We start from the raw sequence: 24778 nt of genomic DNA on the forward strand, positions 1-24778 counted from the left end.
ACGTGCCCTCTCATATAGTACTTGGTTTTTCAATTTTATGTACGTAACTTGAAAATAATTCTGGCTGCTGAAAATCTTGGATGTCACACCAAGGGGATCTTTGTCTCTCTTTCTCAATGTGTATCAGACTAAACAGGTGGGGTGCTCAAACCTAGCACTGATCTAATGTTTACTTTTTTATTTATGTTTACCTGTTGAATATTCCATCTGCTTACATCCACTCCTCACTGGTCAGTGAGAGATTCTTTTATGACGGTTTTCTTCTTGTTTGTGATAAAGAGAATTCTGAATGAAGGCATAGCATTTTAATCAGGAGAGACTTATTTAAATAAGGATATGTACAGTATACAGGTGTTCATAATAGGAAAAGGTGAAGAGTCATGAGGTGTCTTTGGTGATCATACCCCATGATTATACGCCATGAGCCGTACAGGAATATGCCCTCAGCAGAGCCCACACACTGGTGGTGATGAAGAACTGAAGAACTTAAAGTCCAGATGAAACGGCATTTCGAGAGTATCTAACTTTCGTATTGTGAGGTATTTCTGAGGGAAACAGGACAGACAGATGGGGCATAATGTTGGGAAGAATTTAGTTTGAATGTTGAAAAGTGGGCATGCCATAATGAATCTTAGCTCTGTGCTGCTAAAAGTTGAAGATCGATTGATGGGTGGATGTCATGATATTATTGGTTGAACTGATTGGTTCAAGCCTATGTAAGCACACATCATATTTCGTTTTATAGGAGGAAAACATGATTGAATTTTGATATAAGAATACAAAGAAATTGATTTTTTTTTGCATATATTTTTAAATAGGTGCACAATATGACCAGGAATGTGACCTAAAAGGGTTAAAAGGGGATTTTTCATTTCATCTCGACTTTAAGCCGAGCTGAAGATCTGTATAGATGTAATCTGGAGCAGGATGAGCCCATTGGATGGATCCATTAAACAGCTGGTTCTAATGAAAACTGGAGGTGGAGGGGTGGACGCAGGTCACATCAGTTTTACACTGATATGACAACTGAAAGCAGCAAAGAAGGGAACAGATTTTAAAGCTTTTTATAGCAATAAGATGATTGGCTCACAGAGGTTGTGGCAAAATCTGGTTGAAATGTATAGAGGGGGGATACTAAGCTACCAGATTGTGACTTTGTTTCTACACAGATGTAAATTTCTTTCCCCTTGCATGCCAGAGTAATAACTTGTTGGTCTTGATCAGTATGGTTGTGTTTTTGTCATTCCATCTTCATTAAGTTTAAAACTGGTCCTCACTTCACCTCAACCGGCACTTATCACTGCTCGTGCTGAGACTGCAAGGCCAGCTGTTGTTTCAGTGCATCCCTGTTAAGCATCAAAACATCAAACAGCAAGCAGGACTCACTTGCTCTCTGAAGATCACAGACTGTTGTTGCGCCTGTCATTTTTATCTCCGGAAGAAGTCTTTGCATTTTTCTCCCACTCTGTGTAACACTCTTGATTTTCTCTTATCCTGCCTGTCCGTCTTCCTCTGTCTCTTCTTGACGGTTTGACAGTGTGACAGCGGTGGAGAGATGTCTTCAGTTTTGTGGGGGGGTGGTGTCAGCAGGAGTGAGATGTCTGTCTTGGCATCACTGATTACTCTGTGTGTGGGTGTGTGTCCATGCTTGTGTGAATTTGATGCTTCTGTGTAAATACCTTAGGTGTGCTATATCGAATATGCTTTGGTACACACTAGCGTGTGCTTGTGTGCGTCTTGACACTGTCGCTCTACATTTCTTTAATTGTATATCACAGTATTCAAAGAATCAAAAGAGGGACTTTCTTTTCCTGTGTTCCCTGATAATAAAAGACCAGTTATTTTAGCAGGCTATAATGGTGTAGATTTTAAAAACCTTTAGGTAAGACAGAGTTTTTTGGAAAAGAGATACATGCACACTGCTTTAGTTTAGGAAAAACATCACACAAAACTTTATAATAAATATCTGATTTGAATAGTCTATTAATTAAACTAGCTGACAGGAGAACTGAACTAGCACCAAAGGGGATAAAATACAAATGATATAAGCTAAATGCCTTTCTTAAGAGCATTTCCGCACAGCTTGTTATTCCTAAATGCCATATAACGCTAGCTGCTCACTGTGCAGTTACATCCTTTACTGCTTGGACCCTCCTTTTAGCCTTTGCAGACATTAATAATTGATAGGGAGGAAAGAGGTAGCGTGGTATGACAGTTTGTAAAATCACATTGCTGTGGATTGTTGTACAGATTTCATACAGGCCGGAAGCTCAGTAAACCGACTGAATAAACTGGAATCTTGTCCATTGATGCAGATGTGGAAGTCTCACTTTTTACTGCTTTCAAAAGCAACTCCAGTTTTATTCTCCTTTTATCTCTCAGCCTGCATGGAATGACGTGGGCAGATTTTAAGTATCAAAGTGTAAACATGTGTTGTGTATGTGTGTGTACCCATTTTTATTCAGTGACATACTGTAGATCTTTAGGGCATTCGACCGTTTGAAATGTTCGAGCCTGTTTTCACCACCTTCTTAATTCTCCTTTAGGTGTTGCAATCAGCAGCACAAACCTCCTCTCAGCAAATGCAAATGTACTCTGAACAATGCTGTGGGCTCCCACAAACAGGTATACCACAAATAACTTGTGGCTTATGACCTTCACATCCAGCGGCAAAATATCTTCTGGATTTACAACAGCCTTGCCAGTAAGAGGGCAGGACAAAGCAGCTATAGTCATTGCTGTTTTGTATGAGAAGGATGTGACAGGAGAAACTTTGTAGTAACAGAGCAGAGCAGCTTGCAAAGCTCTGTTGTTGTAAATCTAATAGCGGTGGTCCCATCCTCTGTTTGTTTTTTGTTTTGGACTCATTGTTTATTAAGGTTTATTATTTTCATTAGTTAGCCAGCTGCACCTTATATTGTACAGTGCTATGTTTATGCCCAGCTGTTCACTACTGGTCTTAGTGGGGATGTTTTTCAAAAAATACCTGAATTTATGCAGTGGTTATTTTAACACCTAAAATAACACATAGCAGCAAGAGAGGACAGCAAAGCAGAGGGTAGATCCTTTTTTTTCAATAATATTAGTAAAGAAGGGAGGCATTCAAGTTACCAGTCATATAGCTTTCATAGAGACATAATGCAGTAAAACACGTCTGGCTTCAGAATGAAACCAGAGTTACTGGAATGCTATTAAGTGGATATGTTTGCAAAGAAATTACAGAATTTCACTGCTAAACTTGAGATATCCTCTCGACAGGTTTGGTCGACCTGTTCAAGTGGTGCCTAAGCTGCTGGCAGAGAGACATGCCGGGGCATATGAAACCAGTGGAATGACAGGATGTGTGAAACCAGATAAGGATGAGAGTGAAACCATGACCTTGGCGTTGTATTATGACAGACTTGATCACATATAACCTTTGATGACAAAAGAGGCCCTTATTATGTGGGGAGGGAAAACCCAATGAAGGTTGTATCTGCATTTGGGAAATGATAAACTAATCATATTTTGTGTGTGTGTGTATGAATGAGTAAAGAATTGCAGGGGAATTTCCCCCAATCCTTTTTTTTTCTACTAGTGGAATTACCCCTCAGGACACCTGAGGCTCTCATAGCACATCTAACACACATACACACACACACCAAGCCTTGTCAAAGTGACAGAGCATTATTTGTCTGCTTGTGTCTCTTTGGTCAGAGGCTTGTCGTTGGGTCACAGACATGCTCCCTTATGTCATACTTAAATGATATATCACACTAATATGAGGCAATATAAAAAGGAGAAGCCATTGTTAGTTAGTGTTTCAATCTTCTTTGTAAGAAACTTTCCTGTCTTTTATCTATAAAAAGAACCATCATTCATTTGTACAGTTATTCACCTAAATAGATATCACAGACCTTTCAAAATGCTGCATTTATCAGCCCCAAAAGACATTATGTTTGAACAAAGTTGTACGTGGATGCAAAGACAAACCCACATTTAAAAATACAAATCTGTATTCCTTTGATGTACATTTAGTTGTAGATGTAAAATCAGTATAATGGTGTAAATATGTCAATTTTAACAAGGCAACCAAAGAAGCTCACCATGCTTGTATCCTTGATTGTCATATCAGCTTTGTGTGTGTTATTGCACATGTACACTAGGGTAATACCTCTGCTGTGTTCATAAAATTCAGAAACACACAGAACTTCATATAGGCATATATACTCTTATGCTGATTCTATGCCGTTAACTGCCTCAGGCGCTTCGATGTTCGAGCATGTTTTCTATATGGGGCCCTAATCAAAGCCAGCTTCAGCCGTCCTGCCGGCACCCACACACAGAGACTGTGGACTGGAGTATGATGTTATTTTCCAGGCTGAGCTAATTGTCTCTGGGGCTCAGTTCTCTCTCTCTCTCTCTCTCTCTCTCGGGTTGCAGTTGGACTTTGCTCTGTTACACGATGCAGCCGGGGGTCCCTGGGAAGACTCTAATGAAGAGTTATGAGAAGCTGGATGCCTCTTGGCTGTGGAGAGAGGGATGGAGGGAGTGCACAGAGAGATGAGCAAGATGGGAATGAAGCATAGAAGGGTGAAGAAAGAGGCATGAGAGGAGGATGAGGGAGAGGAAAGGAGGGAGACAGCATGCAGTGAGGCAGAAAGATGGATGCAAGGAAAGAGAGCCTGAGAGGGTGACTATGAGAAGCGAGACCCAACACCTTTGGAAGCCCCTGCAAGCCGAAACCCTGTTACTGCAGTACATGCTGTAGCTTGGTTTGTATTACTGCTTTGCAGCACACACACACTTCGCATTCAGTGTGGTGTGTCCTGTAAATAGGAGGAGATTTGATGACTTTATGAGTGTGGTAGAAATTCAGATATTATCTTAGTCTAAACTTTTACATCTCCATCAGGGGAGGATGTTTGATGTGTAACCAGAACACTGCTGCAGTATTTGCATTTTTATGAAACGTTTGGGAACTTAAGCCGGCTGGCCAGCATTACAGTTTTACTGTCCTCAGGCGTGCTAACATGAATTATCTTCAGATTGTACGAGTTGGGTGTTTATGTTGTCTCTCCCTCAAGGCCTGCCAGTATCCATGAGTCTGTTTTTTTAATCTGTCCCTCTTCTCTGTCTTTCTCTGTCTGATAAATATCTGCTTGTACAGCAATTATATTTGTGGATGTTTGAGAGCTCTGTACGCTTTCCTGTCTTTTATATATTTCGGTCTGTGAGAGGCAAGTGTCTTGTTTTCACCCTGACCCATTCTGGGTTTTCCGAAAAACATCTGAAAGATTTAAAAAGCAGATCTCAAGATTTATATTTTATTTATTATTATGTGTTGGTCGGTTTTCAAACCATTTAATGCTCAACATGTCCCTGCATATTGTTGGTTTGTTAATCAAAGCATTATCTCCAGGTTGTTTCTTCTTTTGCTACAGAGAAATACATATGTAAATATGGATTGTCAGCACACAGGTGGGTTTTTCTTTCAAGGTTACATTTAAAGAAAATCAGCCACACATTTGGTTTTCTAAAAAGTACATTCATTATACATTTCAAGTGCATTTTCATTATATTTCATTATATTTAGCCATACACTGGCCATAAACTTATTTGAGTAGTTTAAAATGTTAACTATTAATATAGCTGCCTTAGATTATCAACAGTTTTGTTGGATGCAGCATGTCTGTGAAATAAATCAGAAAAATGAGGAAAGACAATCCTGGCAATTGAAATGCAGCCTTGAAAAGCTCCCCGCCTCTTCCTGACATTATTGAAAGGAAAACGGATGTCCATTACACATTTTCTTAAACTGACTGTTTTCAAATAGTGTGATCAGCATTTTAAGTTCTGTTGATGGAAAGATTCCTGTCACATTTGCTTAAATCACAGCTGTAACATAAAGAGTTGAGTCCACAGTGTCCATTTTGAATATTTCCTGCCTACATAATGGAAAAAGAAAACAAACCCAAATATGGATGACAGAGCAGCTTCAACCATTTTGATTTCAGATGGGGTTGACTGGGTCACACCCTTGGAGGGTAGAGGAGGCCCTTTCTATCCCTTTTCAGGGGAGAATCCTTTCTTTAAGTTCCTCTCTTCCTTCTGCCTTCACTCGAGTTTAAATGTCAGCCAGCCTCAGAGATAGACAGAGTAAGAGAAAGGGAGATCTACGGTCTGCTGGGAGAAAGCCATTGAAAGCATACATGATGACACACTTCCCCCATTCAATCTGATGAGCTATTGAAAAGCAAGATGACATTTTGCAATAATACACCATATAGCTCCAGAGTTTAGCGAGATGAAACATTATTCATAAATATATGATGCCTGGCATTTATTGATGTTTGTGGGTAGATTTGCTGTCAAATCATTTTCTGTTTCAGCTGGAGTTTTATTTGTGAAGAAATATGCTGCATCTTGACAAAACGATGAACCATGACAGTGAGCTGTAATATGACAGTGAATATGACAAGATTTATACAGCACCTCCTGCATAATTATAAAAAACGATTATGAATGATTGGCAAGGTTACAGAACACCAAGAAGTGAGGCTTCAGCTTTGTGTCCTACTTACTGTGGAGATTCTGCTACATCAGCCTGCACACGAGCCTGCAAAAATCAGTTTTAGGTGATGAGAAAAAAATGATTTGGTTGACGTGGTTTCCCAGGAGAGAATGTTTGAAAACTCTGAAAACTGCATCTTGTACTTAGTGAGTGTGTGTGTGTGTGTGTGTGTGTGTATGTGTGTATGTTTGTGTGTGTACAGCTGTATTTGCCAGCATGTGTGTGCGCACATCAGGTGGAACGCTAACAATATAGTGATTGGGGAAATCAGATTGGCTTTTTGGAACGGCAGGCGAGATCATGTTAGTATGCTTGTCCTCTTTCCTCGTCTGCCTCCCTCAGTTTTTCCCCTTTTCACCTCCCTCTCTGTGTCGTCCTCTTCCATCATTCCTCCCTCCGTCAGAGGAGGAACGCATGTTATTTCCTTTTATGTCCCCAATTCGATGTGAAGTCCCCATGAAAGGTTGTAGATTAGCACCATTCTCATCCAGATAATTTTAACAGCTGCAGCAATGGTAGTGCTGCCGACATCTGAAGCCTCTTGTCTCCTGAGAGACACTCTGGCTGTTGGTTGAATTTCTGTCGCTTCAGATCAGCCCAGCTGGAGAAACACTAAACAGGCACATTTTATTCGCTACGGGCCCCCACGGATGTTCTGGATACACAATGCTTGAGCTGCAGTATCAACGAAGTATTGACTGTTGCATTCAGAGGAACAGAGAAGGTACCGAGGGGGCTGGAATTAAATTTTACAGAAAAAGGGGAAAAGAAAAAAAGGGGGTTGAAGAGAGCAAAAAGGCTGTTGGTTTGGACTGTCTAAGCAGGTTGTTGTTTGAGTTTCCCTGTAGGTACAAGTGCAAAACCAGAAAACCCATTAAAGTGGTCATCTTAGATTGTAGTGGTCAAGTTTAATGTTAGTAGACATGACTGTATGAGGGTGGACGCTGGTAGATACAGTACATAAAGTAAAATGTAGTTACTCAAAGGTGTCATTTTTAGGGTATTGTTGTATTTTTCTCTTCTGTTTCTCATGTTGAACATACTCCGCAAATGCCGTGACCCTGACATACCGTAACTCTAAGCATTTCAGGGGAAAATTGGATTTTGTGTTATAGCAAATAGTATCCATTGTCTTTTGTCATTGCACTCTGGCATCCTGCTTCAGATTTGTGTGCCAGTTCTTTCTATTTTACAGAGAAATACAGTCAGGATGGAGAATACTTCTTTCAGTCTGTTTTATTTTTGACATATTGAAGTATACCACCTCAAAATGTATCAGCATGGAGAACCGAGAGTAGCCTTAACAAAGTTGGCAAATGGTCAGCCCTACTTCCTGCGGGTCCTTTCCTTGACTGCAATTGTTTGCATAAGAAAATGTGAGGTATTGTTATCTTACCTACATTATAATCACATTTCTTTGTAAACTTCTTTGGATTCTGACGCCACTAAATAACCAAAGATGTATTCTTTAAAATCAGTGCTTGTAGGCATATTCACATTCGGTACTATAAAGAATCAAACAAATGAAAAGTATGGAGTTTGTCATGTAGCCTTGTAGTAAAAGAGACGTATTGGGTGTTGTCGTGAAGTACTGCATTGGATAGTGCTTCTAATGGATTTTGATACAACCAAAGGATGTTTTTTCTCGCCGTTTCAGTTCTGCAATCACTGAACTCAGTTGCAGGGTACGGGCCAGCATTATTGGCAGATCTGCAGAACTGCCTGCATGCTTTGTTTGCGTTGGGTTGGGTATTGATTTTGTGTTTGTCCTGGTAAATACTGTATTTTGGAACCCAGTGCTTCACTGAAATCTGGACAGAGTTGTTGGATGGTAACAGAGGAAAGGGACTGACACACATGGGAGAGGGGTAAAAGAGTGCATGCAACAATAATACAGCGAGTAGCAAAAAGGGAGAAAAATGTGAGCTTGAGGACGAAGGGGGTGAAAGAAGGGGGATAAGAGACTAGCGAAACAATAGGAGATATAGAAGTCAGTAAATGGGAGAAGCGAGATGGTAGGGTAGAAATGATGATGATGAAATGCCAAAATTAAAGCAGAAGAATAATGAGGAGGATGTTGGACTGTGTAGTTTTGACTCTTTCTTGGAATATGCACACACATAAAGTCCAACTAACCTCCAGCAGAGCAGACAAGATTTGTGGCCAAATCATCCACAGCCCTCTTCTCCCTCTCCCTCCTCTTGCTGTTCAAGAACTTAATTACAGCGATAATTTGGCCTTGTTTGTTGTAGACGTTATTACATTTTGCAAGCAACAGTCAGTTAATGAAAACACAGGCACCCAGATTAGAGACGTGATCAGGCTACTGCCTAAAAACTGTAGAGGAAAAAAAAAGTCAAAAAAAGGAAGAACTGCCAGACATTGTACCAAGGTCTGACAAGTATAATGAACACCAAAGCTTTCTTTATTCTTGGTGATGCCAGCAAACACGATCGAGAAAGAATTATACAAAGAAAAAATAATAAAGATGAGTTGGTACTTAATCTTGGTTGTTGACTGTGGTGTGTCATTTTAAGAAGACATTTTAAGAGACAGTGAGAGATAAATGATCCTCTTAATGCTTGCTTTGTCTCTAATTAAGTGAAATTACAGACTTTCCTTCATTTAAACATCAACTAAAGACACTTCAAGATCTAGACGAGCTTAATTACAAAGAGGAGTAGCACATGCCAGGAAAGTGTTGTCCCCTTAGTTTAAGCAGTGCTTTAAATATAGCATCATTTTTTACTTTGATGTTGCTGATTGTGATAAAGATGGGACATATAGAGTAGGAGCACAGAAAACCTCCTTAGAGAGAGAGCAGAACATAAGGCAGATGGGTGATTGTCACTAGGATTTGAAATTGGTTATTGAGTGGGAATGGAAAGTTGTTTGAAATAGTTGTCAGCTAGCATTTGACACCAATATTTTAATACATTTGACTATATTCAAGTCAGGATTTCATGAAACACAGGGTGATTATGATAACCTTGATCATCACGAATGATGGATAATCAATCATCACTGGAATCTAATCAAAATGTCACATTGGAATCAAATTTTGGTACATTTAGGCTTTAAGTTTTGGCTTCCCAAAGAACATCAATTCATTAGAATATATCAATCATACAATAAATATGACATGAAACAAACACCATATCACATGACAGTCATGAGATTCTCCAAGGTCAGTATTGACCAGAAACATTGGCAAATTGACTCAGTCTTTTTACTCTGATACAACGTTTTAAAATTCCATTAGTCCAGACTAGGGTGAGGCAATGGTTTCCATTTTCATATTGTCCAATTGTGGTTACTCGAGATTGCTGATAGGCAATCCGATCACCAGGGGGCAGTGGGAGTAGGAGGAGGTGGAGGCAGTTACGTCACAGAAGACGTCCGTGTGTTTGTGCTTGGTGCAACAATATCACAGCATCAGGTTCTCTATAACATTATTATCTTATCTTTAATATCACAATTCAAACATCTCACCAGAAACATCTCTAAATGCACAGTAGAGTGCACATTCTAGAGATTATTTTTGTAACATTTTAGTTCTGATAGTAAATTAGTTAAAATCGCCTAAGTATTGGCATGGGAAAAACCAATCATCAATCATCCCTTCAATTGTCGATATGATCCAATCGCCAATTGGCACAAGCCTAGTCCAGACCAAACATTAGTTCAATTTCATGTGAAGTAGTATTACTGTATTGGATCTTAAACTCATTGGGTACACCAGCCAGATGACAGTGAAACGTGACATGTTAAAAAGGATTTCAACAGACTGCAGTGTGCAGGATCACTCTTTTAGATGTTCCAACCAAAGCTATTGTTCTGTAGTATTGGATACCTAAAGTGCGCTATCTTTTGTTGTTCACTTTAAGGAATAGGTTTATAAGTTGTTTTAACTTCCACCATTGCACCTTTTGCATCCCCAAATCAGACCAAACCAAACCAAACCAAATGACTAGAGATCAGCAGAAAAATAACATTGCAGAAATGGCCAGAATGGAGGAAAGGGTTTTAAGTGAGACAAAAGGACTGCCACAGTTGGAGACTGCATTAGTTGTAGTCCTGACTAGATAAATTGCAGACTTAGCTCATCCTGAAGCACTACTCAGTCTCTAGAACCCAGAGGAGGCATTCAAGTCTGCTGGGATGCCCCCCCTCCATTTATTAAATGATTGTGCTGCAGTTACATAGCTGTATAAATGTCGGCTGACATGTGGGCGAAACTCCATTTAAAGCTTGTCAGTGAGATTTATCAGGGTATTAAAAACTTTTAAATGTGCTGTTTTTTAAAGCTGGTGTGATGTGTCATACACCTCTAGAGCTGTGTATCATAGCAGGAGAGTGAACTGGGTTGTCTAGCAAATAAACATTGTATATTTACCCTCTGCACAGAACAACACTGATCCAACACAGTAAAGCATAAAAAATAACAGCTTCTTTCCACTGTGCATTCAAATAGAAAGGGCAATGGATTGCTCATATTAGACTGTAATTATATGACAATTGTATGATGAAATATAAATTGCCAATTTACTAAATTAGCCGAAACAGTGTCTCAGAAAGACATTAGTGAAAAGTGATTAACATTGCAGTGACACTGTGTTCCATGATGATGATAGTAGGACTTGAGACTGGCCTGACATTCAAAATATGCAGTGCTAGTATTTCTTTTTAGTCAGACACTGAAATAAAATATAACTTAAACAGGAGAAAGAGGGTATGTCACTGACCTAACTAGGGCATGTACACTCCAATAGCCGAGAGACTCATGTGATACATATCTGGCTTTAGCTCCCTTTGGTGACAAATACATGTCCTCAGTTGACGAAGCACAAATGAGCCAGAACGAGTCCATCACTGACCCATACTTTCCAGGCGAACCACGCTCATATGTTCCACACACTGCATGGCTAGTCGTCTGGCGCGTAACATGAAATTATGACAGCAGTGTCATTTTTATGATCCTTGTTCTAGGAATTAGAGCTGATGCAACCGAGCCAACTGTGGGGTTTCCGTCATGGTGGCTGCTGTGAGCATCATAAAAGCCCCCTTGGTGCCTACACTCACACACACTGTCTCTTCTCGTTTACTCACACACATAGCTACAGACTGTGGACCAGTGGATTTATGATGTGTGAACAACACAGTTTTCTTTTTTTTTTTATGAGGGGCTTAGACAAACAGTATTTGGAGCCAATTGATCGTTATGCTGTACATTATCCCATTTGCTGGAACACATTTCTCTCTTTGCCAGTAACACCGGCTAGAACCTGGCAAAACTGGACAGTGGACCAGACACACAAGGTCTACAAAACAAAAGAGTTTATACACAAAAATAGGTGTAAATATTTTTTGTCTATATTATGACTTTTCACATTTTTGATTTTCGTCTGCAGTATTTATGTTTACTTCTGTCCTGCAGTGTCTATTTCCAATAAATGCAATAAGATTTTCTACATATCTTCTTTTTTTTTTTATTCCCTCAGCTTTACTGATGGAGTTAGCAAAATGTGTGCACATAACTGAATGAACAAATACCTGCTGGGGCTTTTTATTTATACACACCCATTCATTTGCACACAAAGACTTAACCATCACTTGTGCACAAACACACACACACACACACACAGACACATACACACACAACTAATGCAGTGCTGGTCAACCAGACAGTGCTCTGCATGACTGTTAAGGAGTCCTGTGGCTGTGTAAGGAGAAGGGGATATGTCTTTGAGGTAGACTTCCTATTATTTCCCGTAGACGAACTGGATAAAGTTTTATAAAACAAGAAAATGGGGATAAAACTGTAGCACTGAAGTGCAACATACTATAAAACATGCATTAACCTACTTTTGATGGTTTTAGTATGTCCAATCTGCCACATGGTTAGGCATACAAAGGAATCCAAAACCTATTACTCTGTTTCAAGAAGTTTGTGAGGCAGGCCTGATTTAATAAAAATACTGTAACATGGACATCACCAGAGACTGTGTCTGTCTGTCTTTAGGCTAACAGTGTACACCAAACAAAATTAAATTGGGCTTGTTAACAAGAGTGGTCAAACTGCTGTTGAATAAACTGCTGAAAGCAAAGACGTTAGAATTGTCCACTTGCAGCAGTACTACAAAGTTTCCTACTATTTACCATGATTGCTGTAGCTATTTATCTTTGGGCTTTCTCTTGTGTTCAACCTATTTTGGGTTTCAAAGGTTGGCTGCATCTGTGTCTGACTTTTATTTCTGCAGTAAAATGATAGATTTAAATTACCGCTTGCTCTTTATATGATTTGAATTTTGTTCATTTTATGTCTTAAATGTATTTGCTGATGCATTTTTCAGTGAAGTCCTCTGTTAAGAAGGAAATTGGTTCAAAGTCGTGGTTTTGTTGTTTTAAATATTACTTGTTTTTAAGCCTTTTTGGTGTAAGCTCCAGAATGTGTCTTGCTGTAATCATTGTACTTCATAGGTTAAAGCGCAATGTGGTAACTAATCTCATCAATCTAAATTGAATAACAAGTACAGTGAATAGATGAGACAGGTTTAACCAGAGAGTTAATAAATTATTAAAACAATAGATTAAAGGACATTAGCAAAACAAATAGCAAAACTGAAAAGGTGGAAATCATAACTGATGCTCACTAAATGCATATTTGTTTCGATTGTCCGTTGTAATCAATTACTGTGAGGGGATATGTAGTACATCAGGCCAGCAGCTTTTTTTTTGCATAACAAGGTGCAGATTTAGGAACTACCCTTATTTGGCATGTGAGGAGAATCTGGTGGATCATTTGCAATTGGTTACTGTGCCACTATTTTACGCCTTCTCAGGGATGATATTAAGTTATTTCAACTTTAGTCAGTGTGGAGCCAGCATGCCTCCTCTACCGTCCTGTTGCTTCCTGCACAAGAAACTTGCAGATCCTCGTAGTGAATGAAATTGCATGGTAGCCTACCCTACCTCACTGTGCCAGTTGTGCCCATTGTGACTTCAATTGAAATGAGGAATTAGTCACTCAAAGGACTCAACAACAATGCATTTTTGATCTCTTTTGTTTAATGGGGGCAGTGAGGGAGGCTGTGAGGAAATTTCAACAAGTTCTGGGTGATAAGCCTGGGAGATACGGTATGTCGTTTAGAGCATAACAACACAGTTTCACTGCGCAAACACATAAAATTTGATTTTGCTTGGACTATACATCCATCCTTTTCAAACAGTTATACACACCACCAATGGAGCAGACACCCTTACATTTGACTGGCTTGGCTAATTCAATTAACGCAGCAACGTTTGATCAAATAAAGGTCCAAGCCTGGGAGCTTAATTAAATAGAGGGGGAGGGGGGTGCTGGTGTGTGTGTGTGTTTCAATGTGCCAGTGCCTACACATCGCGAGTGTATTTATGCTTGTCTACAGTACGTGCATGAATGTGTGTGTGTGTGACTGCAGGTGCATGCCTGATTCAGTTTGTGTGTTTATGCTTGCATGGCTGTTTGGGCGTGTGTGTTTTTATAACTGGTTGCTAGGCAAGGGATGAGATAAAGCATTTAACTGAGACACAGGAGATTCCAACTTGCTCTTCCGTTGAGCTGCTGAATACACAATAGGAAGGAGTTCAGCAAAGTTCACATAAACCACTTCTGACTGCTCACTCAATGCTACATGAATATGGATTTGTTTTAGTTTAGTTGATGTTTTTCACAAAAAAAAGAATTAATTGTTCACAAATCACCTTGCAGCCAAAACAAACCAGCAACAGTGTTCTTGCACAAGGTAGGAGCATGCATGCCTCAAAGAATTTGAACTACAGACTTGACATAAACAAAGATGGGACATGAGCTCAGGCAGAAGTTTATTTACAGTCAGCATATAAAAACAGAAGCTAATGTTTTGACACAATGGCCTTCTTTGGGGCTATGCCTCTGAATGTGCCCTTTTTGTGGATGTCTACTGTATCAACACAGATAATGATTCTAAAGCAGCAAAACATATGACAAATAACTCCTAAATGTGGAAATCTAAAGCACTTGTGTTAAAAATATTTATTTGAACACCATGGAAAAACGCTTAGGCTAAATAGATTTATAAAACCTTTGCTGAAGCAAAAATTTCCCAGCACCTCGGCTGTCTGAGGGATAGCAAACTCAAGCTCTGGTAGCAGCATCAACAAATATATGTAATTGCACAAGTCCTGGCTGAAAACTTGGCTTTTGAGGAGTATACAGCGTTCAGTGCCTTTCTAAAAAAAAAAAATAAATAAAACATCTCCACCAAGCTCTGATTTTCTCTACAATGAAGAAGATGACTCTAGAGGATGTTCCTCAGACACTGAAAAGTGTTGGCTGCAGCATTTCGACAGCGAGAGAGAGAGGGTGCTTTGATTCCTTTCTGTGTCACCAGAGATACATAGCTGGCATCCTTGTGGACTGAAACAGCCAGTCCTGGATGGCCGTTGGTTTCAGGGGACCCCCTGTAAGGATGCTGGCTCCTCTCTCCCTCTGTGACACAGGCAGATGGTGATTGCAGTTGCAGATTTCCAGCCTTTTGTGCCGGAAAATCTCAGTGTCTGCCTCTATAAAATCAGTTGAATGGGACCAGTGCCACTAGCCCTCCACCCTTGCTGCAGTCATAGCGCAAGAGGACAAACATATGCTCATTTACCCATCAGCAGGTGGACACACACTACCCTAGTTAAGGCCTGTTAACACTGGCCTCTTACTGGTCCTGTCTCGTCACTCCCGTACCTCATTGGTCCAGGATTTTTGAGATAAAATGGGGGAAGCAGAGTTGCCGCTTGAAATGAACTTCTGTTTTCTGAGCTTGTCTAAAGCAAAAGTGTTTATAAGTGTTCCAAATGGCCATGTTAGAAGGCAGGATGAAAAGCCTGCTGTAATAGGAGAGGGGCGAGACTTGATAATTGTTCAAATATGGGGATAATGGCATTTTACACTTGTAGGCATTTGCAGGGTTACACTCAGTTGTGCATACACTTGAGAGAGAGGTTCAATTTCTGCTTACTTTCTCTCCTCCGCATCCCTGGCCAAAGTTGATTTTGGTAAGTTACAGAAATGATTCAATGCAGCCACCCTAATTCTGTTGTTGCAAAGGTGTGGCAGGAGGGGGTTTCAGATGCTTACAACACTTCAGCTGAAGCATATTGATACCTTTAAACAGAGGAAGCTCATCCATATCTACCGAAACAACAATGATCCACATAATGGTGTGCTTACTAACCTGGGTTTAAAACAAATTTCCTGAATTTCCACACCACCTAACCTTTTGTATAATGTCAACAAACAGCCACCTGCACTAGTCTAGATTAGTTAGACTGAGGATGCTATGAAAACCAAGAATGCATCAAGAACAGTATGTAATTAGGTGGATCAGGGCAGGAAATGATTATCAGAAGAATGGCCACGTCATATTTGAAATGATATTTATGAAAACATTATGTATCTTAAAATGTTAGTAGGTTGCAGGCTACTAGGCCATTTTCAAGGTCAAACAAGAACAAACAATGTATATAAATGAAATAGCCTTACAACACATCACCATATGATTTGAATAATTAAACCTGGTTAAACAATGTTAAACCTGAGTTGCTATTCTCAATACCCACAAGCCCATCTTCAAGTCTAACAATTGCAACAAAGTACAATTTGGATGAATGAAATGGCCTCACAACTATCTAATTCCAATCCCACCTGTTTATTTTACACACAGGTTCTAGTTATAGCTATTCTCAATTGTACCACCAGCTGGTGTAGTTGTAATGTTATACAGGAATGAATAATAATATCTTCAAAAGCAGATCATTTTAACCTACATTATCTCAGATAAAGGACTATTTTAATGCACAACTCAGAGCGTGACTTTTGCTCCTCAAGACTTAAAATGGCCATTTTAGTCGAGGACTAGACCTTATTAGAGTAAACTTGTGCCTCTCATTCACCCTGTATGAGAAAATGAGGGAATAATCATAATAATGATCACTTTATTTCCATATCAAACATGAATGTATTTATGACCAGAAAAATCATCAATGACTCTAAAGACAACTTTGTCAACATCAGCTTCTGCATTCATAGACACATCATGGCAACAGTCAGACAATGTGTGAAAGTATGAACAATTAAATTCACATAATATCTGGAAACAAGGTAATATTTTTGTATTATAAACATTTGTTTGAACATTTGTTCAGCACAATCACATCCATCATTTCCCTCCAATTTATTTCTTGATCTCTCCAAACATGTTTGGTGCCTTGCATTCTTGGCAGCAAATTGTTGAGCAATAGCGTAATGATCCAAATGGTCAGTTTCATCCTGTTGAGTATGCAGGACAAGAGGATTGTTCAGTCTCATTTGTGACATTGTGCTTCTCAGATATGTCTTCAGCCTCCTAAGTGCTGAGAAGCTCCTCTCAGCTGAGGCTGATGAGTTTGGCAAGACCAACAGTATTTTCAGTAGTGTCCTGACCTCGTTGAAAAGCCTGCCAGCATCCCCTAGATTTTTTATTTTATTGCTTGTGTTTGGGTCGATATTAATCAGGGTGGGCAACATGCTCAGCTGAAGTTTCAACTGATGTAGGTCACAGTCACCTGCATAGTGTTTGAGCACAACCTCTTGGTCCTCAGTGCAGTTTTCCTTATTGATTGTTCTCACAATTAGACTCTCCAGACTGGCATTTACTGTGGTGCCCAGGCTATGAAACCTCTCCTCAAGTGTCTTCACCAATCACTGAAATCATTTGGTTCCCATACTTGGATCTGTCGAGCTGTTTGCATTGCTGTATGTGTCAGGATCATCACAATCTTCATCTGCAACTAATCTCCTTGGTGCCTGTCGTAGTTTAGGCATGGTGAGCTTGTCGGTGTCAAGTTTTTTGGCCAGACACAGGCACCCGTCCCACAGACCATCAAAGGAGGAATCCAACCTTAGGTGATGCAGATTTTCTGTAAGGCAGTCAGCCAGAATCCTGTTCGATCAGCGAGTTAACGTTAGATGGGTGGGCTATAGATGTATAAAGAGAGCTGGATACAGTGTTAGAGGCGGAGCCCCATTCATTCCTGTGTAAGTTTGTCAGTGGTGCATGAAGCCAAAAAAGCCACTTCCAGCTGTAAAGAAATTACCCAGATGAATGCATACTGCACGCACTGTATAGGCCCAATATGCCCATAGAGCATGCACACTGGAGACTTCCGCTGGCTGAGCCAAATAACTTCAGTTAAGCCCTCCGCTAACTTGAATGGCATAAAATAATTCAATCATGCAGCTCTTCTAGACTTTACAAATGTTATCTGAAAGAAACAAGTCATTTTTGGGGGGTTGGGACACTCAAAAAAATACATTCACAGTTTTACAGCCACTCCTTTTCCCATGATTGTGTTTGGGAAAAATGCTTTTTGGGCCCAAGGCGCACCCAGAAGTTATTTTATGGTTTGGCCACAATGTCAAATTGGCCTCAAAGCCTGGTGCACTTCCTGGGGGCTTGGGGCGGGTTGGCAAAGTTAGCTAATGTTGACTCGCAAATCAGTTCAGCATTTCGGCGACAGTACAATCCTACTTTTAGCAAATTTAAAATTTGGCTGCCTATCTTTTCCAATGTTCTATTTTCAGTCAATGATCGCGGTTAAGTGAAACGGCATGTTTCTCATCTTTGTAAACAGTCAGACTCCTGTGTGGATTGACAGACTGTGATTGACAGCCAAAGCATGCTGTGGCCAGCGATCAGCAATAGGTTTGACTGAACCAACTCAAAGGGTGGTCCAAAAATGTGTTATTTTTTTATTACTTGTTTTTGTCAGTTGCTGAAAATTAATCATTGATAAGTAAAATGATCATTGATATAGGCTGCTGAAATATAGTCACCTGTGGGGACAGTAAGTTTATTTTTAAAAAGACAAAAAGTGGGGTAATGAAATGATGATTTTGCTCCCCCTAATTGAATGCTGGGGATGCATTTGCTCCACTTGCTCCATTGCTCAGGCGCCTATGCTTGCTAATAGTTGCAACTGGGTTAAAGACAGGGCCATCTGTTATTTTGTGTGGAGGAAATACTCCAGGCCTCCACAAGATTTTCTCCTTCGACCTGTTTTATGGACATAAACCTAGGGGTGTGTTCGATCTACTCACAGCTTGCTTCGAGGGCTGTCCAAGCACCAATAAAAATGAAATTCAGTACATTCTGGCCATGCGAGCAAAACTCCATTCACCAGGTCAAATTGCACAGGACTATTGGCTCCAGGCACAGGAACATCAACAGTGTCTGTGTAACAAAGATGGTTGTGGAGACAGTTTTCACCAGGAGATAAAGTACTTGTATTTGCCCCTATTTTCAGCTCCAAATAACCTACCAGGTGTCAGGGGCCATTTATGGTCACATGACAAATAAAGGATGTTGTTTATGAGGTACACCTGGGCAGATCAGTCTCCTTAAACTTACAATGAAGTAATGTAATACCTGTCGGTCTGTGGAAAATGGAGAATGAAAAAGATCATTTCAGACTGACGGTTACAATACCATCCAAGCCTGACTATGCTCTCTGTGATGATCATTTCTCACTAGGCCAGAGAGTACATACCACTACTACATAGATACACCCTCAGGGATAGAGGTATACACCCATCCCAACTGCTTGTCAGAACAAAAGTAATGAAAATGGTGACTTTTTAGATTTGTTCATGTGCTGGGCCTCAGCAAGAAAGCATTAGGAACAAGAAATATTTTCCATTTTGTGTGAGTTGTACCAATGCTTTACATTACTTTTTTTTTTTTTTTTTGGCATGGTAGCCACCATGCTTCAACAACTCATGGACATGTTGCTACACCCATGTGGCTCATACAGTAAGATCCTGCCTTCTTGGATAATCAGCAGTATATACAGCACTTTTGAAATATTCTGGAAAAACATGAGCAGTCTTGGCACCAAATGAGTGGCTAGACCACTTGCTGTACTCTTATCATTTGTGTTGTTAACCTGTTAAGTAATTAGAATTTTATTTTCCCTTTAAATGCCAGAATGGATGAATACACTATCTGCAAGGCATGCAAAGAATATTTACAGTCATCTGAGGGGCACACTTAGTGCTGCAATATGGCTGTTCAGTACTGACTTACAGCATTTATAAAAGAATACCTGCAATGGCTTCTATAGTAGTGATGCAGCAAGTATGCACAGTAGGCAGATTCTGTGGTTGCCTCTGCATGAATGAGCAATTTGTTATCCGTTGTAACTAAGTAGTAAAGTAATGGCCCTGGCACTGTCAAGGTTCAGAGTTATATCCCTGTTGTTGCCACTCACATTAAACGCAAGACCACAGTTTGACTCAAGTAATCCACAAAATGGCTTGTTAAATTGGCCCAGTGGATTATGTTAATCATTGTACCAATTTGCTCAGTGGTGGATTTTGTTTACAGTTTACTCTTAACCTATTCACTTTTATATTGTGTTTATAATGTTCATCTCTCTATATAAAGCAGGGAATCTCTGTCTGTATGTATGTATGTATGTATGTATGTTTTTCCTTTGCATATCTTGAAAACTTCATCCAATCTGCTTCATACCTGGCGGATGTATTGCTGGGGACTCAAGGAAGTGTGAAGTTGTTTGGATATAAAAAACACCTCATAAATAACGTTGATTTGGTTCTTCTGCCTTTGGAGTCAACAAGCAGGAATACAGACAGTGCCACTCTGCCATTGCAACCCACACTGTGGTCGGAAGTGGGATTACATCTGTAGTGATGACTTAAAAAAGTTTAAGAGACTTAAGCTCTACTACTGAACCCTGTACTGTGAATGAAACTTGGCATGTACATTTAAAATGTACTGCAGGATGTCTCAGGCATGTTTTGAATGGGCAATGCAGTTCATCTAACTAAAAAGCAAGGAATCTCTGTCTGTCTGTGTCTGTCTATCTGTATGTATGTGTGTCCTTCGCATATCTTGTGAACAGTTCATCTGATTGACTTCACACTCGGCGGGTGTATTGGTGGGGACCCAAGGATGTGCAATATTGAATTTGGTGCAATTTGGAAACATGATATGTTTAATATTAATAAACTTTGAATAAACAAGTGGACAGCGAGCCACTCAGCTCTGTGTCTGTGTGCAGTGGGCATTATTTGATATAAACACCATCACAGCGCAGGGGCAGGGCTTCTGGGCTCTGAGCAGGGTGCATACCTTTGTCCTGCTTAAACTGCCCGAGAGAGAAGAACAAGCATACACAGGAGAAAAAAACAGAAGCAGAGGCAGTAAGACTAGCCTATAGGAGCATGGACATGTTTGATTGGCAGCAGAATCATCCAGTGGGAGACTGTAAACTGCTTCTATGGTTCAACCTCAGTTTAGTATCACTGCTGAAGTTTCTGTCCGGATTTAAACCATTTAGTTTATTAATTCCTCATCATTTTAATTGATACATTTGTCAACTGATACATACCTATGCAGTTCTTGAGAAATAATAAGCAATCACCCCCTTCCGAACAGGCATGTTTTGAACGGGCACTGCACTAGTGTTATTTAAATCTACATAATTAACAGTTAATGAGTTTGTCTTTCCCAAGGTGTCGTCTGTGTCTGTGTGTATAGCATTTATATGTGCCAGTTATTCAGTAATGTTGATGATAAGACGTAAGAGAAACGAGAAATAGAGAATGGCAGAGGAGATGCTCTCCTGAGAGATGGGGTGTTGGCTGCATCATTATTTGCCCTTCTGCCTCTCTGTGATCTTGTTCTTCCCTTGCTCATGTCTCCTCTCATCCTCTGCCCTCATTGCTACCCTCCATTGGGCACTCTCTCCTTTCCTCTCCTCTCCTCTCGTCTCCTCTCCTCTCCTTTCCTCGCCTCTCCTCACCTCTCCTCTCCTTGCCTCTCCTCTCTCCTCTCCTCTCCTCTTCTCCCATTCCCACCCCTCTTCCTTTCCTCCTTTCCTCCATCTAGGACTTTCTTCCTCTCCTCAGGTGACAGGGTGATGGATTAAGCCCAAATAAACTCGTTCATCTTTCAATTAGAGCCAGTGTTGAGGAGGTGCCAGCCATTATGAAGCTGTCTGGAAGACTGGGAGCGAGGGAGTGATGGAGGGAAGAAGAAGAAAAGGTGAGATTGAGTTATGGCATTAGTGTGAGAGACAGAGATAGAAAGATGTTTGTGAAAGACGGAGTGAGAGAAGAGGTGAGAAAGGAATAAAGAGAGTACAGTATGGGTGGGGAAGAAACTTATTGGTAGAGGGAGCAGGTCCAACTATTAAGACATTACTCCTGTGCCGCCATCAGAACAGAACTCCCATGCCTGGTCGACCACCCACGGTCTAGCTCCCCACGTCATCACCAGCCCAGCTTGCACTTTTACGCAACATTGCCTTTCACTGATTTGATTTTTTGCCCTCTGTTGTTGCTGTTTCTTATGAGTCTGATGAATTTGTTCTGAGTGGCTTAGTCATAGCATGAGAGGGCTGGGGAGTGTGTGTGTGTCTTCAGGTGGAAAGGCCCTTGCATATACATGTGGGTGTGAAGCATAGATATTTGTCTGCAAATTAATGTGCACATATTCTCACGTATTAAAGTGTGAATGCATATATATTCATTATAATGTATGAATGTAGTATGTGCATTCATGTACAGTAATATGTGTGTGTAGGTGTGTGAAAGAGAGAAGATAGTGGTATTTGAGGAGGCTGTTATGACTATGCCTTTATTCTCACAGAAACCAGCACTGAGTTGTTGGCATATTTTCATTTTTTCCGTTTTATTTCTTCTTCTTCAAGGGAATATTATGTACTGTAGGCACACAGGGACGAGTTCTAATGAATTTGAATGAGCGTCTCAATTTATTTTCCATGTTTTATTTATTTTTTCAGGGTTTGGGGAGTAAATTGAATCGACGGCGGTGATGCGTGCGCTAGTCAGGAGCAATATAGGGACCTGCTGTTCTGATTAAGTTCCTGTTATGGAGCCGTTCATTATTGATTTCATTTCTCCTCACTTCTCCTCCCTCTCGCATTCACACTTGCTCCATATCTTTCTTCTCAGCAGGTCTCTCCCTCTTTCTCTGTGCCTCTTACTCTTTTCCTCTTCTTTGCTGTCAGTTCTCATTTAAAAGCAGCAAGTTGTTATTTATAAAACTCTTCAGTTTTATTTTAAACTTAGTACGGAATTATTTTTGGCTTCTAATTTCACCCCAGTTTTTTTGTCTAGGTGGTTGCAAAGAAATATTGCAACATTGTAATATGAAGGCTTGCTTTGGTCTGATTGGTGCAACGACCTGTATCATGTTTTTCAGCTGTTTAACTCATCCTGATAAGTGGACTTGACAACATTCATGGTTTATTTATCAACCACTTAGATACAGAGCTCAAGTGTTGAGTTGAGTATTATTTGGTAAAACACAAGATCAATTTTTTTTTTCTCTGTGCTGTTAAGAGGGTTATGCTAGTGGGAGGACTACTGGCATATGTCTTAAAACAAGAACTTGCTGACAGAAAAAGCAAAAAATTCATATTTCAGATTAAGAATCTTTCAGCTTAGATGTTGTTCTTTTACTTGTAGTATATCTGTTGTGTTGACGTAAATTAGAACAGGATTTTTCTGCTATAATGTCAAATTCTTTATATAGTCAAAATTGTTATATGGACTATTGTCAACTTTTGTCAGACTTTCACTCAGTGAGTTTGTACTGTATTGGCATTCATATACATTTTGGGAGTTCAGCCCATTGTTCACCCTACCCATATATGTGATGAGGGGACTGCCACCCAAACCATACCCATGTTTCTGATACTGTAGATAGGTGCATTGGTAGTTACATTATCCAAAATATCAAGCTAAATCTAATAAATGTTTTTTTTTAAAATTATTATTATTATTAATATTAATTTGCCAGTAAATCCATAATTTCTAAAAAAACAAAAAAAAAAACAACTTCAGCATTGGTGAAATCTATAATGAATCTGTTATAAACTTTACTCATGTCCTGTTTCAACAAAACAAGTTGCGCATCAAGGGCCCATTTTCATGGAGGTGCAACAACCAGCGCAAGCAGCGTTGCAACTATTTGGTATTTTTCTGACTATGAAGCTCAATTTGCCTGTCTGTGTGGTGTTTTGGTGACCAGTGCAGGGCATGCAGTGCACACGTGGTGCATTGATCCTATAAATGAATATGGCTGATTCATATTAGTATGAATCAGCCATATTCGTAGTATATGTTGTCCACAGCTGTTTTATACAGTATGAAAATCCTCTCCTTCAATTCATTAAATCCCTGCATCATCTGAAGCCAGCAGGAGAGATATTTTGATAAAGCTGCAGCCTCCGATCAGAGAAATGCCGTGCCAGAGTGCAGTGCCTTACTGTTCACAGTGTTCACCTTCATTAAATCACCTGATAACGACACCGGGCTGCTACAGAATAAACCCACACACATCAGACTGGTCAATTAAACTTTGCTATTCTTCCTGTTTAGTCATCAACTTACAAAGGCTTTTTAACAAAAGTAGTGCTCAAGTTTTACTCTTGAAATGCACTGTGGTGCAAACCCTGTTGTATAACATTAATTACTGACCATTTAAGTGAGATTCATTGGAATTATGGCTGAAATATCTGATGCAATCATATAAATGGTTTCACCAGGTATGTTTTAAATGAATTCTTTTTTTAATTCATGAAAAAAACTTACACCATCTGTCTGGCTGCAGATTTGTGGTGATGTGTTTTCCTGCTGTGGCGCTCTTAACCATCCAGACATTTCCTTGAAGAAAAGCTTTCCGTTTGTTGAGTTGTTGTTATCACATTTAACTGTGATTGGCACAGGTGTTTCAGAAGTATGAGACCCGTGATGTGACTGGCCGAGAGAGTATTTAATAATCACCCAGCCCTTTTGCACTTCACGCTGCTACACATACATGTACCAAAATAGCAGGTGAGCATGGAGATGCCCATGTAGTCTGTGTGCCCAAGGCCTAACACTCTGTGCTTGTCATTGCGCTTGCACGGTTAAAATAAGGGCCAAAGTATGAGATGAGTAATGAGAGATGATTTTGGTGTATATCTTTTCCTCACATACTTTACTGCATTTGGTAAGGCCACACATTGGCCAAATCCACCCAAAAAATGGGTGTAACCGTTTCATAATGATCTTTCCTCACGACCTACTTGCTGTCTTACTGTAAACCTTTGCCAGCTGACCCTCAACATGTATATCTCAACACG

The 24778-nt window shown here is 40.0% G+C and overlaps 1 protein-coding gene across 4 annotated transcripts in view; it reads left to right on the forward strand.

The window, feature by feature from the left end:
• The window catches only part of LOC122986741 (RNA-binding motif, single-stranded-interacting protein 3-like), a 192029-nt gene that overhangs the window by 8963 nt on the left and 158288 nt on the right, over positions 1 to 24778 (forward strand). For 2 of the 4 annotated variants that reach the window (XM_044358069.1, XM_044358067.1), the window contains one exon: positions 21585 to 21669. The exons of the other annotated variants lie outside the window; for them this stretch is intronic. The gene's annotated coding sequence lies outside the window, so the exon portion shown is untranslated. The remainder of the gene's footprint in view (positions 1 to 21584; positions 21670 to 24778) is intronic. 4 annotated transcript variants of the gene reach the window in all.

Source organism: Thunnus albacares, chromosome 8 (assembly GCF_914725855.1).
Source record: "Thunnus albacares chromosome 8, fThuAlb1.1, whole genome shotgun sequence".
Classification (NCBI taxonomy): Eukaryota; Metazoa; Chordata; class Actinopteri; order Scombriformes; family Scombridae; genus Thunnus; species Thunnus albacares.